The sequence below is a fragment of the Sus scrofa genome, chromosome 3 (genome assembly GCF_000003025.6).
Source record: "Sus scrofa isolate TJ Tabasco breed Duroc chromosome 3, Sscrofa11.1, whole genome shotgun sequence".
NCBI lineage: Eukaryota > Metazoa > Chordata > Mammalia > Artiodactyla > Suidae > Sus > Sus scrofa.
In genome coordinates, this window is record NC_010445.4 from 2,259,474 (window position 1) to 2,266,929 (window position 7,456).

Sequence of the window (7,456 nt, forward strand, 5' to 3'; positions counted from 1 at the left end):
GTGGCTGTGGTGGAGACTGGCAGCTGTAGCTCTGATTGGCCCCCGAGCCTGGGAACCTCCATGTGCCACAGGAGCAGCCCTGAAAAAAAAAAGGAAAAAAAAATATATTGGGAAACAGACTGACACCTGCTAGAGTCAGCTGGTCCCGGGCTTGGAGCAGTTATAGAAAACTATCCTTTTCTTCCTTGGCCACTTGCCTTGATGACCTAACACCTCCCGAAACTGAGACCCATGTGTCTCTGGAGCCGCATGAAAGAGCCTGTTCTCAGATCACGGAAGACACGGCTGTTGAAGATGGAAAAGTCCCACAAGGAACGGGGACCCTCCCTGTGTCTCAGCAGCCCACCTTCAAACAGGGATGGCTATGGACCTCGGCTCCCCAGGCACCACAGGGGTTCACAAATTGGTTTTGAAAAGCATCTGAGAATTGAAGACAGCTGCCTTGGAGAGAAGCGCAAGGGAGCGTTATTATTCAACCGAATAACCATCTGACCCTCGAATCCCTTTTTCAAAAGGCCACGTCTTCTTAGAAAACTTCAGGGAGACACCGACTCCTTGCTCAGAGGCAGGGAACCAAGCTGCAATGTCAGCACGAGGCAGTTTTACTTCCTATCAACATCCGGCCACTGAAATGACCATCGGCTAAGCCTCCAGTAATGCTGGCACAGGGTTCCGGTTTGCCCTCCGATGGGGAAAAAAAAAGGGGGGTCATCATCGCCAAGACTTCTAGAAGAATGTTCGCAGCAGCTCTCTCATAAGCACCCCAAACTGCACACAACGTTCCCGTTTAGCCACGGGAGAATGGACAAATTATGGCCACTGCTCACGATGCACTACGATGCAGCAACGAAAAAGCCCCGTGAGTGCTGCCCGCAGGATGAATCCGAAAACGGAGAGACAAAACAGTGTGCGCCACGCCACGGATGTGAGTTCAAGTTCAGACTAAGGGGGTGGGGGCTTCGCAACTGGGAAGGGACATGAGACACCCCCTGCACCACCCTCCCCACCCCTGGAGGCCTGGGTGACTGGTTACCTGGGTGGGTGTGAAATGGCACCATCAGGCTGTTTCAGATGGGGGACAGTGTTCTGTGTGCCCCAACTTTTTCAAACAAATCCTTTGTTGTTTGTTTAAGCAATCGGTGTGCCTTTCAACTGGAGGGCAAGTGATTTCTCTTACTGGGACACGGCTGAAATCAGAAGTCACTGCCAGAGAGACTCCTTCTGCAAACCAGCAGGTGGGGAACCAGGGCAGCCAGGATTAGGCCAGGCAGCAGTGGATGGGACCATTGCCTCGCTTTCTTCCTGCTATTCTCTTCTGAACTTGGTTTTTCTTTCTCATTTTCTTAATCAGGATGATAATAGCTGCTGAGGGTAAAAAAAAAAAACACTGCTGGTGGGAATGTAAATTGGCACAACCACTATGGAAACAGTATGGAGGCACCTTAGAAAACTATACATAGAACTGCCACATGACCCAGCAACCCACTCCTGGGCATATACCCAGATAGAAGTTCCCTTGAAAAAGGTACATGTGCCCACATGTTCACTGCAGCACTATTCACAACAGCGAAGACATGGAAACAACCTAAACGTCCACTGACAGATGATTGGATTAGGAAGATGTCACACACACACACACACACACACACACACACACACACACACACACACACACACACACAATGGAATATTACTCAGCCATGAAAAAGAACAAAATCATGCCATTTGCAGCAACATGGATGGAACTAGAGACTCTCATACTAAGTGAAGTAAGTCAGAGAAAGACAAATATCTTATGATATCACTTTTATCTGGAATCTAATATACAGCACAAACGAATCTTTCCACAGAAAAGAAACTCATGGACTGGGAGAACAGACTTGTGGTTGCCAAGGGGGAGGGAGTGGGATAGACAGGGAACTTGGGGTTAATAGATGCAGACTATTGCCTTTGGAATGGGTAAGCAATGAGATCCTGCTGTGTGGCACTGTAGCACTGCAGCACTGAGAACTGTCTAGTCACTTACGATGGAGCATGATAGAGGATAATGTGAGAAAAAGAATATATACATGTACGTGTAACTGGGTCACCTTGCTGTAGAGTAGAAAAGTTATAGAACACTATAAACCAGCTATAATGGAAAAAATAAAAATCATTATAAATGAAAAAAAAAAAAGGAAAGGACACAAAATAAATACTAGAATGTTTTCCCCTTGGTCCCTGAACCCCCATTCCCCAGACATCCTACTAGAGGAGTTTCTTTCTTTTCTTTTCTTTTTCTTTTTTTTTTTTTTTTTTTTTTTGGTCTTTAGGGCTGCAGCCTCGGCCTATGGAGGTTCCCAGGCTAGGGGCTGAATCAGAGCTGTAGCTGCCGGCCTGCACCACAGCCACAGCAACGTCAGATCCAGGCCGCATCTGCGACCTACACCCAGCTCACAGCAACACCAGATCCTTAACCCACTGAACAGGGTCAGGAATCAAACCTGAGGCCTCATGGATACTAGTCAGGTTTGTTACCACTGAGCCACGACGGGAACTCCTAGAGCAGTTTCTTATTCATGCCAGTGGCTTCTTCAGAAAGTCCCTCTATGTCCCTGTCTCATTAATAGCCTCCCGAAATTCCACTGTCTGGATAAACCTTGCTTTTTGGAGCATTTGTGTGGTTTTGAGCTTTCCCCCATAAAAACAATGCTACAAGGAACCCCGACAGGCAAAAAAAAAAAAAAAAAAAAAGATGGACAATCTCTCATAAGAGAATTTCTTAGAGGCGGAATTCCTGGTTTACTCACTTATCATCTGGGCAAATGTGGTTAAAGCCACCGCCCATTAGATCACGGGTTTCCCTCTCTTTTGCCAATACTAGATTTTATCAAACGTTTTGACCCTCGCCACTCTGACAGTGATAAAGATGGCACATCCCTGTTGTATTTCTTTACATCTATTCATCATACATGACGGCTGGGGCTCGGTCTATTCGAGTTCTGCTTTTTCACATCCTTTAAGCATTTTTCTCCTGGGTTGGGTGCCCCAGTTCTGGAGTTGGCCAGCGATGGTTGGAGGGCCTCTCCTGCACTGTCCAGCCTGCACCAGGGCCAGATCCGGTCCTGCTACGAGGACAGGGCTGAGCTGCCTCCACAGTGCCATCTGCTCTCAATGCCTAAAAGAACTACTGTCTGGACCTTTTCAGAAAAAGTCTGCCGATGCCTGCATCTCACGGATTTCTTCTGAGAGCGCTCTAAATTAAGGAACTAGCTTGTCACGTGTACCTGGTTTTGCTTTCTATCTCCCACCCCCAATCCTGTCACAAATAACCAAGTCATAAGGGCACCTTTACAGGCAGAGCTCGCGCTCTGATTGGAAAGACTTGAGTCTATATTAACTTAGGAGGCGGGGCTTCAGACCCATTTTACCCACGTGGCAACGGAGGCTCAGAGCCATTGGTGACTTTCAAGGTCACACCGCCAGTACGTGGCAAAGCCAGGGTGGACGCCCTTTCTAAAGCCAGGCTCCAAGTCCCTGGATCTGTCCCCTGGAGGACTCGGACTCTCCACGGACAGGGCCAGCACCAGGGGAGGGCACTGACTGTGCGAAGCAGAGGTTGGGGTGATGCTGGCGCAGCCTCGGGGAGGTATGGGGGACAGCCTGGGGCCCTGCCTGGTCACGGCCACACCTGAGTGTGGTAACTCACATTCCTGAGCTGCAGTGGGGGTGGGAAAGAAGGCCACACCCTCAACACAGAAGCCACTCGGGGGCGCGGGGGGATGCGGAGCACCCCACCTCAGGCTCACCGCCTTGCCTGTGGGGTTGGACCAGGTGGCTTCATCACCTCTCAGCACTGGCCCATGACACAAATTTGATAGCGACCATTCTAATCTCACAGCCCTGAATAAACCACGGACAAGAAGGCAACCCTCCTGAAAAAAGTCACCCCACGAAAACGACTGACCTGCAAGTGGCAGGTGCTCAAAGAGACTTGGGTGGGGGATGGTGCACGGGGCGTGTTCTGCACGTGTCACGTCACCAGCCATGTCCTTCCTGTGGGCTGGACCGCAGGTGAGGAGGCTGGCATCTGGGCATTTGCCAACTTAATTTTTCCTTTGCAGAAAAGTGATTTTAAGGGGCTTCCTTGGCAGTCAGCCTTTCATTTCGGTCTGCATATTTTAATCAATCCAAATTTTTCTGGACCAACTGGCCTGCTTTGGCTGTGGAGAAATGACATGGCCTGAAGCTCCTTCCGCCCCCTCCCCTCCAAGCCTGGGATCCCGAAGGTGGGACCTGGGCCTCCACTCCCTTCGTTCCTTGATCTGACTTTAACACACGCTTCACTCTGTGTCCAGCTGGTCATCTGGGAATTCTGGCCATGGGCTTGACCGTCGTCTGGACTGCCAGAAGGCGCTGTCTGCAAGGCCAAGGGCAAGGCAAGAGGGCACGGAAGGCAGCTTTAAGCTGATAGGAGGTGCTCCAATTATCAGCATCTGGGCCTCCATCTCGTCGCAATCATCTGAACAGTGGGACTCGATCCGGCCTTTCACGCATAAAGTGCTGCTAGACACGCCAAGCCAGCCCTGGCAGCCTGGGGAAGCAAAGCCTCTGTGGGAAGGTGCAGAAACACCACGCAGGACAGTGGAGAGGAAGTCAGCACTTCCTCAGCCCAGAATCTTCTCGTAACCCCTGGGCCCTTGAGTCCCACCACCTCCCCCGCTCGCCTCCCAGCATCCTCCCTTCCCTCAATCCTTCGTCACAGCGACACAGACCGTACAGCCTGAACCACTTAAGGGGAGACATTTGGGTGTCACGTTCCTTCTGCGTGTCCCCCAGACAGTGCCCACTGAGCGATTCTAACAAGGGCCATCACTGTCAGAAGAAGAGTTAGGCGTACGCATCATTTTGAAAGATCGCATAAAGGATGGACAGATAAACAGAATGTGGCCTGTCCGTAAAGTGGAATATTATACAGCCTTAAAAAAGAAGGCAATTCTGACACCTGCTGCAACAGGGATGAAGTCTGAGAACATGATGCTAAGCCAGACACAAGTACTAGAGGATTCCACTTCCACAGGGTCCCTAAAGGAGCCACCTTCATAGAGATGGAAAGTAGAAAAGCAGTTACCAGGGGCTGGAGGACAGGGAAAAAGTGGGGTTGCTGTTTAATGGAGACAGAGCTTCCTTTTGGGAAGATGGAACGTTCTGGAGACGGATGGTGGTGATGGCGCACAACGTCAATGCATTTAATACCCCTGAACCGTATACTTCGAAGCAGTTAAGATGGCAAATTTTATATCAGCTGCATTTCACCACAATTAAAAAACATCATGCAAAGGACCATTCGCGCAGACTCAAGATTGCAGAGGCTGGTGGGGCTATGAGCCTTCCTTTCTGATGTGGGAGCTCATAAAATCCACGTCCATCCAAACCACTTTGCTGGGATGTGACAAAGCTGAGACCCGGGCTCCCTTTGCTCCGGTCCGCGGCAGGACCACCACCTCTTTACAGCGGCTTTGGGGCTGGAGCGAAGCAGAGACAAGGGCCAGGGCAGAAGTGGACAATTTAGCTGAATTCCCACTCTCGCGTTAGCTCACGGCGCTTGGGTTTTCCGATGCACATTAGCCACCGAGCAAGTTCTCAATAGCTGTCCACTCCCGGCCCAACATCCCTTCCCTCCTGGGAGGCTGGTAGCCCCGCACTTTCCAGGAGGGGCTGTCAATGTCGGGAGACCTCTTCTGATGTTACAGGGGCAGGCTGGGCGAGGTGGGTTTGGTCCAAGACCAGGTTTGGGTGGATGGACGGCCCTCTGCCGACTCCACCTGGAGCAGCTGTCAGGAAGCTCAGACACATCCAGGTCCAAGAGGCCCTGCTCCCTGCACCACAACTGGCTCCCTGGGACCCTCCAACTGTGCTCTGAGCTCTGAAAAGAACCCCTCCCCCGTCCTGGGCCAAGAGCTGGGGAGACCCTAGGGGGAAGCCCTTCCAGCCCCAGCAGTGTCTTGGGGGAGGTCAAATCCCAAAGGAAGGGACTTCCGGCCAGAGGCCACTAGGAGCTCATCCTGGCATTTTGGGGGCCTGGGCCCCTCCTGGCTCCACACTCTCCCCGTGGGAGGGGCTGTCGTCTCTCCCCTCCCCTCGCAGGGGCCCCACCTTCTCGGGAGCCTCCGAGTCAGGCCTGGCTGTGGTCTGGAAACTTCCTGCCCTTTCAGGTCTTAGAAAAGGTTTTCTTCCTTCCTCTGGGGCAGGTGTGCACCAAGGGGCACCCTGCTGGGCCGCTGGCCCGGTGCCCCTTTCATCCTTTTCTTCTCTGAGGGGCGTGGGGTTTTTGCCAGGCGGAGCCACTCAGGGACAGGTGGCCCCAGAGGAACCCGGAGGCGAGACACGGAGAGATGGGAAGTGGAAGAAAGGAAAAGGTTTTGGGGGGGGAGGAGAGAGGGAGTTGGAGAAAGAGGAAAAGGAGGAAAGGTGGCGAGAGGGATGGGGGTCCAGTCCCTGCAGACCCCCGCGCACCGCCCGGACTCTGTGCCCCCCGGTGCGGGCCTCTGGCCCCCCCGCATCTCTTCTCCCCCAGCCGCGTCCCCCACCACGACGGCGCCGCCCCAATGTGGCCCCCGCGGTCCCCCCCCCCCGTCTCCACCCCCGCGTCCGCGGCGCCTACCTGGGCCGCTCATGCTCCGCCAGCCACGGCGCCTCCTCCGCGCAGGCCGCCGGCTTCCTCCCAGCGCTCCGGGTCTCGGTCCCGGCCGCCCGGACCGTCCGAGGGGCGCAGCCCGCCCAGGGGCTGCAGGGCCGGGAGGGGGCTGCGCGACGCCCAGGCAGGACTCAGGAGACCAGAGGAGGCAAAAGAGAGAAAAAAGGAGAGAAAGTGTGTCATAGGCTGGAAGGGGGAGGGAAATGCAAAACCCGACAGGAAATGAGACTTAAAAAAAAATGCAAAAGGTTAGAAAATGAGATAAGGAAGAGGGGGAGGGGTGGAGCCTGGGTCCTAGCCCTGGAGGAGGGAGGCGATGAGGTGGGGATGGGGAGTGGCTCCGGCGTGAGAGGCTGCGGGGCGGCGGGCGGGGTGGGCTTGGGGCTGGAGACCCCCAGGCGGCCTCCGGGAGGCCCTGCCCCAGCTGGGATGAGGCTGGGCCCCTGCCTGGGGCTTCAGCCCCCACCTGCTCTGACCCCAGAGCCACCCACTCGGGTTCAGGGACCTGCCAGAGCCCAGGAGCGGCCTTGGGAAGGGTCGCCCCCTTCTAGGCTCTGCAGGCTCTGCCCCCTACTTTGAAGATTCCCCCAGAGGCCTCAGTGGGATGTGGGGTTAGGCTTTTCCCACAGCAGAGTGGGAGGCAAGGAATCCTGCAGCCCTGGGCACTCCCAGGCTGCTTTCTGCCTCAGCCTCTGTTCTGGAAGCTTCCTGGGGCTTGCCTGGCAGTCAGCACACTTTAAAGGCCTCACACAGCCCTCCTGGACACTTGGTGACAGAGTC

General features: G+C 54.1%; 1 protein-coding gene across 2 annotated transcripts in view; it reads right to left on the reverse strand.

The window, feature by feature from the left end:
* The window catches only part of CARD11 (caspase recruitment domain family member 11), a 121,200-nt gene extending 114,296 nt beyond the window's left edge, over positions 1-6,904 (reverse strand). For both annotated transcript variants that reach the window (XM_021086018.1, XM_021086015.1), the window contains exon 1: positions 6,644-6,904. The gene's annotated coding sequence lies outside the window, so the exon portion shown is untranslated. The remainder of the gene's footprint in view (positions 1-6,643) is intronic.